This window comes from Canis lupus, chromosome 35, assembly GCF_048164855.1.
Source record: "Canis lupus baileyi chromosome 35, mCanLup2.hap1, whole genome shotgun sequence".
NCBI lineage: Eukaryota > Metazoa > Chordata > Mammalia > Carnivora > Canidae > Canis > Canis lupus.
This window is the reverse complement of record NC_132872.1, coordinates 19517895-19535772: the sequence shown is the minus strand read 5'-3', so window position 1 is coordinate 19535772 and position 17878 is coordinate 19517895. Positions and strand designations below refer to the sequence as shown.

Genomic DNA, 17878 nt, shown 5'->3' with positions numbered 1-17878 from the left:
TCTTTTCACCTTCCATATTAGATTTCCAACCTCAGGCCCTGACAACCTCAACCTCATTTTCTGTCTTTTCTTTGTACATTAACTATGAACCTGATTTTGCTTAAAGAATTTCTCCCTTGTAAATTAAGAACATTAGCTCATTTACTAATAAAGTGTGGCCTTTTAGATTATAAATAATTCATGGACCTATTTCTTCTCCTCTCTACCACACTCTCCACTTCTCCTTTCACTGTATATCCATACACCCTGAAGTAAATGTTGGTTGCTGTTGATGATGATGATAGTTACGATTACGGTGTCTGTGATAGATGTTAGGCACCTCTTTCCATATACTTTGGCAAATAGCAACTCTTTTTCATTGGGAATCATATGAAATTGTTCTGCCATTTGCTATTGGGTGTACATTTAACCACCAATCGCAATACTTCCTCCTCTTGACCCCAGAAATTGGCTCAGGAAAAATCCTATAACATAAGTGGTAAAAGTCTTTTTCTGGTACTTTATATGGATACTATAGGAAAAACTCTCTTTCCCTTAAACCATTAGCGATAAAACATGTGATCACAGAGCTGCTGGTGGCTGGGACTCTATCTTATAGAGGAGACCCTGAAAAAATTCTCAAGCAGGTAACTTAATCATGGCTACCTCTCCTTTGTTTCAATTTTGAATATATTGAGTGCCTATTTTATGTAATATACTTGCATAAGAGACAGTAAGAGACTGAAAAATAAATGTGATGTTACCTCTTTGTTAAATTTTCAAAATAATTAATAGTCTGTGATAATTCAGTCATCAGGGCTTATTTAGCAGATCCTAAATGAGAACATATTTTCTTGCAGCTATTTGAAGAGCTCTGGTGATACAGTGGTGATCAAACAGATATATTTCCTGGACCCAAGGAGCTTATAGTTTATGAAATGAAAAGAGTTAATCAAAGAGCCACAGAAATATTCAGTTATAAACGGTGATTGATATCCTAAGACAAACCCAACATATTTGGATAGTTACATAGAAGAGAAACCTATTTAAGTTCTGGTGACAGTGTACAGTGGTGCTGGTAATTTAGTGAGACTTGAAGGCTAAAATTGGAAGCAGACAATGCGTAAACCTTAATGCTGCCATTGACTAAAATGCTTAAGGTGTCCACTACCATTCTCTATCCTTCACCCTGATACTCCCTAGTAGCCCAAAGAAAAGGAGCAAAAGAGGTTGATGCAGAGCTGCTACTGGGACATACCTGGGAAGTCAATGGAATGAGGACCGAAACAGCAGTGGTCTCTATATCCCTGGGACGGAGGTTGTGAGGGATAGCTAGTTAAGTCATATCTGGGACATTTGCTTCAGTCTAGCTACTGGTAAGAAATTTCTAATAATATTAAAATATTCAACGGAGAAAAATGAGGCTACTTTTCACAAATGTAATTAAAAATGGAATGCCTGACATAGACAATCAACATATGAAGCTTGCACCATCTCAAAAAGATGCAAGGAGGACTACATTTTTTCTTGAAGTATATAGTGCCTAGATTATAACCCTGCAAAATACTGGAAAAACATTTGAGGAAACAGAGAAGACGAGTTCGCTCAACACATTCCATCAACTATTGCATTATCGCGGGTCTGAGTTTTCTGCCATCAAACTGTTGGGTCTGACATAGGTTCTAACTATAACAAGTGCTCCATCAATGTGTTGAATGGTTGAAAGATTACAATGAGAAACAATACTCAGGTTTATAGGTAGCAGCATTGTCTAAGATTTTCAGTAGAACGAATTTCTTCTTCCTTTCTCTCTTACAGTACTTTCAGCAATCCCTACCAGAAAAATATTTGATTCTCTTGACTTATTTTTTTTACTTATAAAAAGATTGTATTAACATAAAACAAATGTCTTAATTATATTTCTAGTTACTTTTGAAATTTAATTGTTGGGTTATCAGCATCTTTAAGAATCTCACCATTGCGGGATGCTTGGGTGACTCAGTGGTTGAGCACCTGCCTTTGGCTCAGGACATGGTCCCAGAGTTCTGGGATTGAGTCCCACTTCGGGCTACTGCATGGGGCCTGCTTCTACCCCCTCTGCCTGTGTCTCTGCCTCTTTCCCCTTGTCTCTCATGAATAAATTAACAAAATCTTAAAAAAAAAAAAAAAACAAGAATCTCATCATTGCTATAGAGAGATTTCATTTCCCCAATTTCCCCAATTTCTACTCAAAGAACTAATAGAGTCAATGGTGACAAATATCAAGTTCACTTTTCAAAGTGTGTGGGTATTTGCTGTTCACTATTCAGCATTGTGGGAGATTTTGGTAGAATCTTGCCTGGGAATTTGGGATAGGTATCACAGATGAGTTTATGTACTCACAAGGATTTGAATGATCCAAAGATGTCAAATAGGTAAAGATATGGGAAATGTCAATCTAAAGAAAGGAAGGGAAGTTAATAAAATTACTTGCAGAGGAAAGTAAAGCCTGATTTGTCAAGATCCCTACAACTTTAGAGAATGTGAGCATTTCAAATGTTTGTAATGAATTTCAACATCAACCATTTTCAAGGACTCTACTCTTTAAACATTTATATCAATTCTTATTGAAAAACTATAATCTGTAGAATAACCATATGGTAAATAAACTTTCCTTGATAGGGCGAATTTCTCTAAATTATAAGCTGGTGGAAGTTTTCTACAATTAAAGACAGTAGAAAGGGAAAAATAATAACTTCAAGTTGAAATTCTAGCTTTAAGGAAGCTTGATTGAGTCAAATTGTGAAATATTTAGTTATTTGTGGTTATGAGGTTTCTTTTATGATTATATTATACAATCTGTGTTTGCTGTTTATAATTATCTATAGCTCCTTTCATAGCTCCTTCTTTAACTTTTAAAAGCTTCAGGAAAAATGCAAACAGATTGTAGGAGCAGAAAGAAATAAATTCAAAGGAAAAATAGAGCTGTTTAATTTAAAGTTATATATAAAAAAGAAAATATGATTTAGAAGGTAATGGGATGGGCAATTTGAGTCATTAGAAAGTAAAGACAGAAAGCTTCAAGGAATAAGGGAAGAATGGATAAGTAGATATAGAGGGATTTACCCATCCATCTATCCATCCATCCATCCATTCATCCATTCATTTGATTCCAAACTGTCTATTTCTGATTTGTATTTCTAGAAATCCTTTGGACAACTCAATCAAGATCTTGCAACTTTCTGTCTCCTAGTAAATGGGAAACACCAACTTCTATTTAATTTCCCAAGACAACCAACTCAGAGTCATTCTTGATTTGACATTCTCCTTTGCCACTCATACAAAATTGATCATCAAGTCAATTGATTTTACATTTGAAAGGTCTCATTTGTTTTCCCTTTTTGGAGACACTCTCATTGATCATCTCTTGCGTGGATTACTATGGTAGAATTTTAACAGTTTTCTGATTTTACTTTACAGAGTTCTTCCAATTCATCTTACTTATTGATATTCAATATATTTTTCTCTTTTTAAGAAATAAATCTTCTAAATACACAAGGATATCACAGAGTATAATGTAACAGAATCATATTTAAAAATTGTTGGTATTTTACTGTATTAGCTTTAGGAATTTTTGCCTTTTAAGAAATAAAATACTACTGATACAGCTGAAGACTCCTTTGCACCTCTCCCTGTTTCCCTTTCCTTCCTACCCTTCCCAAATAAATGCAGTTCCCTGAATTGTTCTGTATCCATCCCATTCATCTTAAAAAAATACTATATCATGTATGTATATATCCAATGCATACTTTGTATAGTGTTGTTATTTTTTAAGTAAAATACATGGTATAATACCACACATATTCTTTGCATCTTGCTTTCTTCACTTAATGTTACTTCACAACACTTCAACATTTTTTTTCATTCAACATTATCAGATGTATCCCTGTTGAAAAAATTCATTTGAAATGCTGTGTAGTATTTTACATTCCCATGTCCCCTATTTTTTATCTTCAATATTTTACTTTTAGCTTGTTATTAATCATTGCCTCTTCCCAACTGGCTAGTAGTAGTAGTTGTAGTAGTAGTAGTAATAGTAATAATACTGGTAGTAGTACTAGTCAATGATTATACATCTTCATCAATTTCTTGGCTCATCGTTCCTTACAGACCCTTTGTGTTTTGGTATGTTTCCTTATTCATAAAGTACATTTTGAAACTAGTAAACTTTCAGTCTTTTATTGAAAGTAACATTCAACTTCTCTCTTTAGTCCATGCACTGTGTGGACTTCTAAAGTGACAATCATTTTATCCAGCACAAGATATTATTTCATCATTCTCTGGAAACATTTTTTATTTTAAACGTATTACTTTTGTAGGTATCTTATAATTGTTTCTGAGTTATTTTTAAGATTTCTATGACATTGATGTTTTATATTTCTTAAATTCAAGAAAATCTGACCCTTCATGGTGTTCAATATTCCTTTCTCTTTTGTTCTCTATCATGGAATTGTATTAGGCATGTTAGACATACTAAGTCTGACCTTTATGACTCAACACTTCCTTTTACGTCCCTCATAATTGTATCTCTATGAGTTACATTTTATATAATTTGTTCAAGTTCACTTTCTCCTGGTTTATTTTCTCAATGAAGTCTACCATTTAGCATTCTGTAAAATGTATGTATTTACTTTGTTGTTGCTTATAACTTCAGGGGCTATATATTTTATTTCTTAATGTTGAATTTGTTCCTACCTTACTCTTGCCTACTCTCTTTTTACACAGTTTTGTATTTTCATTGTGATTTCTACTCTTCTTGGGGGAGGGGAGCTTCCTCTGAATCATTTACCAGTTAGGTATTCATATTTCCTTTCCATATTTCATAATAAAATATTATATTATTTCCAGTTTTTGGTATTAGTTCCTCTCTTTGCTGTACCTGCCAGCTCTCCGTTTGTGGATAATTTCCTTATCTATTATGCAATTTTTTAACTCTGAATTCATTTTTAGTAGGAATCTTTGGATTCTGAGAAATCTGAAGTGCTCCGACTTAATGGAAGATCTCTATAGAGTAGTTTGTTTGTTTTGTGGCTCCAGGAGTTTCAATGCTGTGGTAGGCAGAATTTTAGATGGCACCATGACCTTTGTTTCCTGGTGTTACCCTTTCATTATGTTATATATTATATGGCTGTGATGGTCAATTGTGTATGCCAATTTGGCTAGGCTATAGTCCCCAGCTATTTAATCAAAGGGTATTCTAGGAGTTACCCTGAAGGTACTTATAGATGTGATTAGAGTCCCTAATTAGCTGATTTAAGGGCGATTATCCTAGATAATCTGAGTAGGCTTGATATAACTAGTTGCCTTAGGAACAGAACTGAGACTTCTCAAAAGAAGAAATTCTGTCTGTAGGTTAGAGTTCCAGCCAACCTTACTGCTGACTGCCCTACAAATCTTGGACTTTCCTAGCCAATCCACACGTACTCACATAAGCCAACTTCTTGTGGTAAATCCTTTAATATACATCTCTTCCTCTGTTTCTGTGGTTGAACACTAACACATTGGCAAAAGGAATTTTTCAGATGTAATTAAAGTTGGAAAAGGAATAAATTACTCAGCCCTACAGCTACGAGAAACTCAGTTCTGCCAACAATCTGAATGAGCCCCGAAGCAGATTCTTCCCCAGAACCCTCAGATAACAGCCCAGCCTAGCTGATACTTTGATTTGCAAATGACCCTAAGCAGAGAACCCAGGTGGATCTCCTAGGTCTTTTGACCTTGGAGTTAATAAATGGGTATTGTTTTAAGATACTAAGTTTGTGGTAGCTTTTTACATATTAATAAAAAAAAACAAAACAAAACAATGTAAGTGGTTTGGACCAGTATTCATACTGATTTCTTAGGTTGGCATTCAATAACCATGGATAGTATGTGAACTTCACCTGTTTATGAATGGACCAGGCTTGGGTTTAAATTTCTGGTCTGTGACTGTTTCCCCCCCATTGACCTCTGGCAGGAAGCATGTTTATATGTAGTTGCTTAACCTGGTAGATGAAATGTGACTAATCCTGTTTTTATAAAACAGGCAGCTCTTGGCTCTATGCAGGATCTCAGATACAGGTCCATATTTCATGCAGGTACAACACCATATTTCCTATTGCTGTTTAAATATTAAAGCCCTATGATCATTACCCGATTCAATACCCTCACAGATTACAATAGTATCAACTCAAACTAACAACAAGATATAAATTCTTTTGTAGTTTCTGGCATCTGGTTATTTCATCAATCTTTTGAGCTTGGAAATATTTTGATAATTTCTTAAGCTATATCTATGTAAGTTTGTACCTGGAATTGGGGAATTGTAGAAAAGGGGTCTTTTAGCATTGACTCATTCCCCGTAATTCCATATCAGAATTCCTGAATGAATGTTTAAAGAAAATTCGATCATGGACTTTTTAAGCACAGTATTCAAGGCCCCACCCACTCTGGTTTCATTGATTATGTCTGCAGTGTCTCTTTGTAAACTTCCTTATGTCTTGTTCCCTGAACAGACCATGATTTATGACTGGGTTTACTCTCTCTGGACTGTCTCACTATTTGCTTACAGAACTCATTTTCATCCTTCAAGACTAAATTCAAATATCTTTTTAAAAATAATATTTCCTCAAAATAATCAACAGAAATAATTGTTTTCTTACCGCTGTTCCTACAGAACTTTGGATATATCCCAAAACAACATTATATGGACCTGTTTATATGTTTGTGTTTAATTTCTACCCTCCTCCTGTGAACCCCAAACAAACTTAGGGCCATTTCAATAGCAAAATCCATGTGTCATTCACCTTTATAGCTCCTGGCACATGAGATGTATTCAAAAAAATGTTAGCTAAATGACAATTTCCTTAATGAAACTGATCTGGTCATAAATGTGTGTGTGTGTGTGTGTTTGTGTGTGTGTGTGGTGTGCATATGCACATGTATTTTAATGCTACATATTTAGGAAGAAATGTGCAGAGACTGTTTTAGTTTGCTAGTGCTGCCATAACAAAGTACCACAGAATTTTATTTTCTTATAATTCTAAAGGTTAGAAGTCTGCTATCAAGTGTCAGTAGGGTTGGATTCTTTTGAGGCCTTGGTCCTTGGCTTGTAGATGGCAGTCTTTTCCCTATGTCTCCATATGGTCTTCCTGTACATGTCTGTGTTCAAATTTCCTCTTCTTATAAGGTCCCTACTCATATTGACTTAGGAACCACCCTAATGACTTCATTTTAACTTAATTGCCTCTTTAAATACCCTATCTTCATATCCTGTCACACTCTGAAGTATTGGGCTTAGGATTTCAATATGTGAATTTTGGGACACACAATTCAGTCCATATCAGAAACATTGGGTGATCACTTGTAGGATAATGTCCAGAGACTTCTTGTCACAGAAAGTGGATTTTTCTTTAAGACTTTATTTATTTATTCATGAGAGACACAGAGAGAGGCAGAGACACAGGCAGAGGGAGAAGCAGGCTCCACACAGGGAGCCTGATGCAGGACTCCATCCCAAGACTCCAGGATCACACCCTGGGCCGAAGTCAGATGCTCTACTGCTGAGCCACCCAGGAATCCCACAAAAAGTGGATCTTAAGAGGCTCTACCCACTCCAGGAATCTATGATCCAATACTCCTGGGAAAACATAATGGAAACCTTAATATAAGAATATATTCCTTATAACTTTATAAGTGTCTAAAAATAGAATTTTCTTAATCGTTATTTATTCTCAATTAGTTCCTTCTCTTATTATAAAGTAAATAGCATATCTTCCAAGCTGCTCCCTGTATGTCCAATGCTAATAGAACGTGTTGGCACATATGGAATAGATTTAAACATAGTGTGATTCACCACTTGTTATTTTAATGACAATTCAAATGTTAAATTTTCTTATTAATATTATTATGTGAATCAGATCACTCAATCTAAGACATTTTTATAGAAATGTCTATGAATGTGTATTTTAAACAAAATTAAATTTATTGTAACCTACTTCTTTAAACATTTTTACAATTAATTTTTTAGAAATCTCCTTCATACAATGCTTCTAAGGGTTAGTTTGATGCTTCTTTAGTAGGGGCTGGATCTCGAAAGAATAGAAAGTGATCTTTCTTATAGCCAAAATAATAAATAAATAAATGTCTATCTCAAACTTCCAATCTAAACAATTTTATTATAATTATAAGAAAAATCGGGGTCGGGTGGTAGAATGAGAATAGAACACAGTTTCACAATCACTTAACTGTATTCCTTGGGGGCAAATATTTCAGAATTTAGCACTTTTCCAATTTGACAAGAATAACACTGGGCATGTTCTGTACACCATCCCACTGGGATGCAGTGTATCAATATTCATACTAAGTGGATAAAGAATATGAAAAGCTTTATATAACTCCGGGTGAAGTTTCATTGCTAAATAAAGTCAAAATAGGTCAGAGTTTACCACCAATTACATTAAAATAAATTTCAAGATTCTAAGGTCTTGGATTTTAAATTTTTGATTAAGGGGCAGTGGTCAGGTATAAATGTTCCATGGAATATATTTTCAGGGAAAATATATGAGATCTTGAAAACAGTGATAGAAAATAATATTCAGGCAGCCGGGGTGGCTCAGCAGTTTAGCACCTGCCTTCAGCCTGGGGTGTGATCCTGGAGACCTGGGATCGAGTCCCGCATCGGGCTCCCTGCATGGAGCCTGCTTCTCCCTCTGTGTCTCTGCTTCTCTTTCTGTGTCTCTCATGAATAAATAAATAAAATCTTAAAAAAAAAAGAGAAAGTAATATTCTCCTGTAAATAAGAAAGCAAAGCTTGACAACAGAGCTTTCCAGGTAATTATAGATTTATTTGGAGACCTTGACTAGAGACACTGCTTTTCTTCAAATGTAGCACTTGGTTTTTAAACCTGCCCTTTTAAATGGTGAATTCCACCTGGGCAAGAATATATTCTTTCACTATTAACACTAAATAAACATTGCAATGTCAAAAGGTAACCAAACCGTCAGATTATTTGGCCATGTGCTATCACAGATCCTCTGAATTCTGTTTTCCTTGGGGAGGACAGCAATGTTTGTTAGTAATTGGACACGGTCATTCTAAAGGGAGCCCTATGCCCACAGATGCCACCATAGCTGAGGGGAATCTGATTTGCAGCTTAAGTAAAAGTCATTTAGTTCTTTTGTTGCTCTGCAAAGGCAATTAGACTAGAGCAGCAGCTGCATATAATTCTGGAATAAGGCTGAATAGGGAGTGTGTGTGTGCGTATGTGTAGCATTTTAAAGCAGGTGTAAATAAGTAATCTTTTCATTTATTTTAATTCTTTCAAAGAAGCTGACATTAGGAAAATCAGAATAGGAGAGAGCTTTGTAAAAGAACACACTTGTCATCAATCTCTGCTTTTCATTCCTGTCACCTTTAATTCCAGGACGCATTGTCATGACTTAAGTGATCCTCCACTCAAGCTCTGTGTTTAGAGTATTTGCAATGACAAAGAGCTTAAAGCTACCACACATCTTGATCTTCTACTAACAACATTTGTCACAATTCAAATAAACATTTACCTCTTTGTGCTAAATGGGTTTCTTGACAATATCTGGCCTTTGTTCTGTTTTCTGTTCTCCTGTGGCTGTTTCCCTGAATCTAACCCCACAGGCAGAGAGATGAAGACTGGGTGGTCCTGGTTAGGCCAAGAGGAAACACTTTCTATTAAAACAGCTCTAATTTTGCTTGAAGCATTTCTCCTATCACCTGCATTTTCAGCTAAAAAAAGGTTAGTCATCATCCTCATAGGTGACAAATCGATGAAATTACTGATGGCAACAGCAATGGGCTGTGGTAGTAGTTAATTATGCTCCGGCGCATGTCTTTCATTAAGGTGCGGTTTCCTTCACCAGAGTCCTCAATAAAGCATTTCTCAAGAGCCCCTGAGGAGTCTGTGCAGGGAGAAACAGTCTATCAGGCAGCTGCGGGCGGGATGTAGTGCTACAGCCTGTGAGGGGGCATTAATGAGGCTGAGTAATGCAACCTGACAAAGCCTGATGAATGGGACTCTCCGGGGGGATGGCCTGACAAATGCACGCTCCATGACAAGCATAGTTTTCTAAACAATGTGAGGCTTCATTTGTCAGTTTATTGGTTATGAAAAAGAACTAGTCCAAAAGGTGGATTGGGATTTAATGAAGAAATTGTCCCCAGTGGTTAGAAGCAATATGAGTTGATGGTATTATCTAATATTGGTATTCATACTTTTCATCCTGTGGCATCAGAGAAATGGTTAGAGAGCATTACTAAAGAATTGCCGAATGGCAAATTGGGATGAAAAAAATGGTACCTCTGGACTTGACATCTCCATGGTTGCCAGATAGACCAAATGTGGGAACTGACAGTATTGGCTTCTAAAATATGCTCCCGTATCACAATCTTGACTGTGGTATTTGGAATCTTCCATTTAGAAGTCTTCTGGTTGTTTTGTGATGCTTTCTATCTAATGAATATAAGCTTAGAAAGACAATTTTAAAAGAATACTCTTCATTTGTTGTCTCCTACACTGGAAACTAAAACCTTGACTATAATAGTTAACATTGGTTTTCGTAGATCGGGTATGTGTTTGGTAACAGAAAGCAGAGGCCTTTAAATTATGACCTGTGGAGATGACAAGATTTTGTTGAGAGAGATTAAGAAATGCTTATACAGAACGAGTGAAGAGTTTGTATAGAGGATTTGGATTTCAGTCTTGTGTTCCTCTGTTACAAACAACTGGCAACAAGCCTTAGTGTACATAATGGAATAGTTCTTGTCAGGACATTGCCTTGTTCTATATCATTTATATTGGGATGTCAGCTTCTTATACTTCTAGACCCTTGTTATTAAGCTTTTTATATGACCGCAGTTTTTCAAACCATAGGTTTTGTTACCTTCAGTTATGTTTTGCGAAATACTGGCCTTGGTTCCATGATATCACAGCTCTCTATTAACCTCTGTGCTCCATCTATGTCTGCTGGTGGCTTTATTCTCTCCACAGCATCAACATCATCATCATCATTATTTTTGCAATTATAGAAGAGATGTCTGTAAAGTCTCTATTGGCTTGGAAAAATGAGAAGAGATGCACAATTATCAGGAGACATGGAAGCCATAAAGTTTTCCATGCAACTATCAAATATATCTTAATATACTCTATTATATATATTTCATGTATTATGACTTTTTTTTATCCACCTTGTCCTCCTTTCTCACAGGAAAGAATTGGCACTACTGAATTTTTAAATTCATTATACTAACTTAAAGTCCACCCTATGTTTGGAATAACATGATCTGATGACGGATACACAGCTGTTTCTCTAAAACAATTCCCTAATTCATTCGAAAATCAATTAAGGCTTTGTTTCCATTTTGCAGTTCCATTTTCCTTATATTTTGGGGCCCTATTTGTATCTAAAGACGTTTTTAAAATATAAAGATGATCATAATCATAATATCCTTTTAAAATTCATTTCTATAAATTCTTCCATTAACCTCATGAAATTCATCTCATAATTGCTAAAGAGAGGGAGAGAGCTTCAAATATACAGAGAAGAGGTAAGTGGTAGAAAATAAGCATGAATTTACAAAAAAATAATTCATACCGTTCTAAGTTTAAGTATCCTGATAAATCTACAAATCCACATTAAATTCATTCAGTAACGAATTTAAGCCTCTTGACTTCTACACAAGTATTTTATTATGTAGGTTACTCTAAATTGTCCTTAACGAAAATGAAATCTTTGAATCTTGAAAAAAAGTGTAAAATTAGAATTCAGTGTTCACGTTGTCATTTGAGCTTCTCTCTTCACTTTTTGTCTGATAGTATAGAAGTTTTGGCATCCCTTATGGGCTTGTCTCGTTATTGCTTTCTCTTGGCATTAAGCCCAGCTAGTCTCATCTTATTGACTTCTACAGAGCATCTCAGATAGAAGAAAGTTATTTTGAGAAATTTACAATGAATAAATGAATTTTTTCTTAAGTGACTGTGATCATTTCTAAATCAAAGCCTTCTTTTTATAAGCCATTGATAAAAGAAACACATTAGACCAATTTGAAAGAAGTAATGTCAGTATAGAAATTGTGTTTGTGTGTGTGTGAGAGAGAGAGAGAGGGGGAGGGAGAGGCTAGATAAGATAAAGGGAAGATAATCTCTGGATAGAGGATTCTTGAAGTCAAAAGAAGTCATTTATCTTTATTATAATGGTTTTCATAAACTTTAATTGTTCTCTTTTTCTTCCTGATGGATTAAATGTTTCCCAGGAGTCCATATGAAGGACAAGAAAAGAATGAAGCCTGTATATTTCAAACTATCCCCGAGAAAACCACCATGTAGTCTTTTTATTAATCTCCTTGAGTTTTATCATATGTTGCTGTGATATCGAAAAAAAAAAAAAAAACCCTTTAGAGTTGAAGACTTGAAGTACAGAAATAGAATGTGAAAATTGACTTAAATCACCGACTTCATAAGCCACTATGTACAATATCCAGCATTACATTCACATCCACACACATACATCCACTGACACTGTCCTTTTCAAATTTTAAAACTTGTCCCTTGTGCCAAAATGATTTTGATAAGTGCCCATATGTTTGCATAAGTTATAAACATGTGGAAATGGAAAATTTCCTTGAAAATATGGAAAATGGAAAATGTCACACCTGAGCTCTTCTGAAAGAAATCTATTCACTCTTTCTGGCCTTGCATGAAGAAGCAAAACTTAGTAAGTGTAGGGGCACATGTAGATTTGTTATATAACTTTGGAATCATAGTAAAGAGTTATTTCCCACTTTTTTTTTCCTGAAATTTTTAGCTCATGCACATGCTAATAACAAAAATAATCTAAATTTAAGATGTAGGGTTTTTGGGGGGACTTGTTAATCCTGAGGAAAAAATGGCAATGGATTAGATAACTGAATATGGATACGTGTGCACACATGCAGAGAATTTCAATATACTATTTGTTTATTTATTAGCTTCTGGGGCAAGTGATTCCAAAATGTTTTTGTCTTAATATTCTGGGCATCTCAGGTTAATTATTTCACAGCAGGAGCGATTATAAGTTTGTGAAATCTCACAAACTGTCATAGTAATGTATCTATCATGGATATGGCACAACCACATCATACATTCCTCAGTATTGTATGTATACTGAGGAGTATAGAAAAAAAGAAATTTTAGTCCCGTGATACATATTTTGCAAGCATGAACTTGTGCAAATAAAGGGGGGTAGGGGGTAAATACGGCCAAAACAGTAAGCAATGCTATGAGATTGAGAAAATCCAAAATGATACCTAAAATGAAGATAAATTCACATCTAGACCATCTCAGCAATTTTTACTTCAAAACATCATCCTTGGGACACCTGGCTCAGGGGTTGAGCGTCTGCCTTCGGCCCAGGGTGTGATCCTGGAGATCCAGGATCAAGTCCCACATTGGACTCCCTGCAGGGAGCCTGCCTCTCCCTCTGCCTGTGTCTCTGCCTCTCTGTCTCTGTGTCTCCCAATACATAAAATCTTAAAAAAATAAAATATAAAACATCATCCTTGTTTAGGCAGGGAAGAAAGATAGGCTATTTTGGAGGGTTTCCCCTTCTTTCGAGTTAATTTCTTCTAGGCATAGACTCTGCTCCTCTGACAGCAGCACAGGGCTCATTATATACCACAAGTCATCAGGCAGGGGTTAGGAGAGGGAGCCTGTTCCCTGAAGCAATTTGTTTCAGCAATGCTGCTAGAGCATAGTTCAGAATTATCTTTAATATGAATGAGAAGCTGGAGCCACTCAAATAGGCAGATGGAGTTTTGGTTTCTTCCCCTCAGACCATGAACTTGTCTGCCTCTTTTTTTCAAAGTACATTCATCATCTTGGTTGCTATTTTGTTTAACCTTGCTCTGCCATTCTTTCCAATTACTCAGTTTAGCTTATCCATTCCAGGTTAGCTAATTGGCTTGGCTTAGCCCCCCTTTTCACACATTTCCATCCCATTCCACATGTAATTCATGTCCCATTAGCTCCCACTTCATTTAAACCAACATTGGGCCCAAGGGAGTAAGTAGGGCTGTTGCAAACAGGTGCAACTGGCCAGATGGCTGCTTTGCCAGGAGGGTGGAGCAGACTGAGCAGTTACCTTGCCAAATTCTGACTGTCAGGCTGACACAGCTAAGAGGGCTAGCAGAGGGCTGAACCTGGATTTAATTGCTATCGTTCTTCTATTATTGGTTCTCCCTTAGACTCCAAATGCATATTCTTTCCAGGTTTAAAGCCAACTTTAAGAAATAAGATGCTCATTGAACATCAGGCCTCCACCACTGCAATGTATGCTGCCGAGATCTTTCTTGGTTCTGTCTTGAAAGAACTAAGACCAGTTCTAGATGTTATTTGCATGTTAAGTTGCCCATGTGATCAGCAGTTGCCATGCCATATTCACTATTCCCGAAGGCTGCCTCACTGTTCTGAACTCAGAAGGCACCTATTCTGAACTTTGGATTACCTCTTGATCAACTTTCTTTTTTTTTTTTTTTTTAAGATTTTATTTATTTATTCATGAGAGACACACACAGAGTGAGAGAGAGAGAGAGAGAACGGCTGAGACACAGGCAGAGGGAGAAATAGGCTCCATGCAGGGAGCCCAACACGGACTCGATCCCAGGTCTCCAGGATCAAGCCCTGGGCCGAAGGCGGTGCTAAACCACTGAGCCACCCGGGCTGCCCCAACTTTCTCTTTTATTGGCCAGGGCTGCAAAACAGAAAATCATGGGGGATCTTGCCTGTCACAGATTCACAATATCCAGTGTCAAGTAAGCTCTGTCCTAGGTTTTAGTTTGGTTTTGTTTCCTTTATTTCTTCCAGAATATTCCACAGGAACACTTTTAAACACTACCATTACATCCTGCCTATTTCACTTTGGTAAAGATGACCGGGCCTCTTTTCCTTGTTATCCATTGGCCACATAGTCCTCCATATCTGACTCCATGCCTCATGACTCTAATGATATTTTGTATTTAAAGAACATTATTAGCCTCACCAATTTCCAATCTCAGTTATTTTTTTTTCTCCTTCAATTCCCATTTCCCTGAACTTGAAGCAATGAATACTAAGTCAATGTAAATCACCATGGAGATTTTATTTCTTTGCTTGGGCTTTTGAAATAGCATGTTTTTGTTTTCCATTTAATCTTCTGGTCTCATCTTTTCTGCTTTTTCTTAATGTTTTATTTACATTTGGGTGTTAGTCAAGGCTTTCTTCCACCTCAAAGGTTATTTCTATTTCATCATCCACAGCAAACTGGCTATGCTGCATCCCATAGTAACTTTTTTGGTGATGACTTCCTGTCTGTAGCTCAAGCTCCAAATGCTTATCCTAAGGACAAGTTTTTATTTTAGCTGAGTTTAAGACTGATAGATGTTTAGGACCAGCCCATTGTTTTCTCAGTTCTATGAGCTCTATGGTTATTATTCTTTTTCATTTGTTCAATATTTTTTTGCTAACCCTACACTTTTTTATTTATCAAAATATTCTTAACTTTTTCAATTGTACTGCAAAATATTCTCATCTGAATTTTCATTGACCAATGCTTGAATTATTGCAATAGATTCCACCTAAAAATAATTGGTGCTAAAGATGATAGAGGCTATATACATCACGTAATATTTACTATGTGGTAGATATTCTTCAAATTGATTCAATCCAGGCTGTCATTCAATCTTCACAATATCCTCATGAAGTATCAGTATTCCCATTTTCTAGGTGATAACGTTGAAATATAGAGAATCATGCAGCTTGCCTAGTATTATAAAACTAATGCAAGATGGGATTTGAACCCAGGATTTCTAAAAAGGAACAACTATACTGTAATGCCTTGACCTTCCTTCTTTGTCTCTTCGCATCAGAATAATGTGTTTTTAGAAAAATAGGGGACATCCAGGCCTAAGAGCTTCAAAAAAAAAAAAAAAGAATGCTAACTTAACAAAATGCTATTCATACAAATTCAAATGTACCTATTTCACTGATTACTAGTTTTCTTTGTAGTCCTCTCAACACTTCATGGGAATTTTTGTATCGGTTATATCTCTGGGTCTCTAGGCCTACCCTTAGAAATAACTGGTCATAAAGGAGAAAATAGATCAACCGTTAGAGAAAATATAGTGTATGGGGTAAATTTTTCCCCCAACAAAGGATCTTTATTTGAAAACATATAGGTTAAAAAAATTTGTGGCTTTTTTTTTTTTTTTGAAAGAGAGAGAGAAAAAGAGACAGTGGGGGAGGGGAAAGAGGAACGGAGTGAGAGGGAGAGAGAGAATCTTAAGCAGGCTCCACACCCAGCATGGAGCCCCTGCATAGGCGGGGCTGGATCTCACAACCCTGAGATCATGACCTGAGCCGAAGTCGAATTGGACACTTAACCAACTGAGTCACCCAGGAGACCCTCCAAAAATGTTATTTTTTAATCTTCACCAGTTATTGTATTGCCCTGCTCCACTACTATAATTTCAATTTTTTTTACTCTGATAATCTTACATCTTCAATTTCATTATGTTATTCTGTTTTAAAAAAAAGTCACCTCCCTTTCTCCTTTTTAGAGGATAAAATTCAATACTGACTTGTCATTCAAAACCATCTGCAAACTATATATAAACTCAGTACACACTCACCATCTTTACCAGAATATCCTTTACCAGAATATTGACCTACTACTGTGTCTTTGTTCAATCTAGTCTCAATGACTGAGATGATCCCAACTCTGTATATTGAAATTCTCCTCATTTCTAAGAGCCAGATCAAGGTTTTTATTTTCCTCATCCCACAGCTGGGGGTTAGCTAGAAATTAGCTTTTTGTTTTTCAATTCTCACTGTACTTGTCATACAATATCCTATTGGCTTCAGATATGTATCATAGTTATTCCATATTTGTATGCATTATAAAATAATTCCCATGATATCTAGTTACCATCCATCACAAAGTTATTATTATATGATTGACTATATTCTCTATGGTGTATATTACATTCCCATAACTTATTTATTTTATTTTATTATTATTTTTTGACTTATTTATTTTGTTACTAGGGTATAGAAACACAATTGATTTTGATATGTTAATTTAGTATCCTGCAATTTTACTGAATTCATATATTAGTTCTAATAGTTTTTTGGTGAAGTCTTTAAGATTTTCTATATATAGTACCATGTCATCTGCTAATAGTGATAGTTTTATTTCTTCTTCTCTAATTGGGATGCCATTTATTTCTTTTTCTTGCCTAATTGCTGTGATTAGGACTTCCAATACAATACTGCATAAAAGCGGCAAGAGTGGGCATCCATCCATATCTTCTTCCTGATCTTAACTAAGTATGATGTTAGCTGTGGGTATCACACATTTCTTTGTATTTTCCCGTAGCTAACACTGAACTCCTTATAATGGATGTTCAATAAATACTTCTTGTTAGTATTATACACAATAAATGGTATCATTAATATCTTAGCTTATAATATTCCATGAGGAAAATGCCAAACTTACCATCAGCATGATGGTAATAGCTAGTGATTAAGAAATTCCAATGACAGCATTGGTACCTTGCATAGTATCTTAATTTCATCCTTCAAGCAACCAGACGTGGTAAGTATTCTGACTCTTATTTTACAGGTGACGTAACTAAGGTTCAGGAAAGTTAAGTACATGTCCAAAACCCAGACAGAAAGTGTCAGAGCTGTCTATAAAATTCAGGCATGCCTTACTCCAGAGTTGCATTCTGCTAGTCTTCATTTTTATATCCATAACCATTTTTCAGTAAGACTCCTTGAAATGTCTCTTAGGCTAATTCTTTCTTCTGTGTTCCCACCACCACTTCTTTTTAAGTCTA

General features: G+C 35.8%; 1 long non-coding RNA gene across 1 annotated transcript in view; it reads right to left on the bottom strand.

Moving 5' to 3' along the window:
- Window positions 1-10864: 10864 nt before the first annotated feature.
- LOC140624701 (uncharacterized) overlaps window positions 10865-17878 on the bottom strand; it is a 360972-nt gene continuing 353958 nt past the window's right edge. The window contains exon 9 of the long non-coding RNA XR_012024164.1: window positions 10865-11083. This is a non-coding gene — a long non-coding RNA (uncharacterized lncRNA). The remainder of the gene's footprint in view (window positions 11084-17878) is intronic.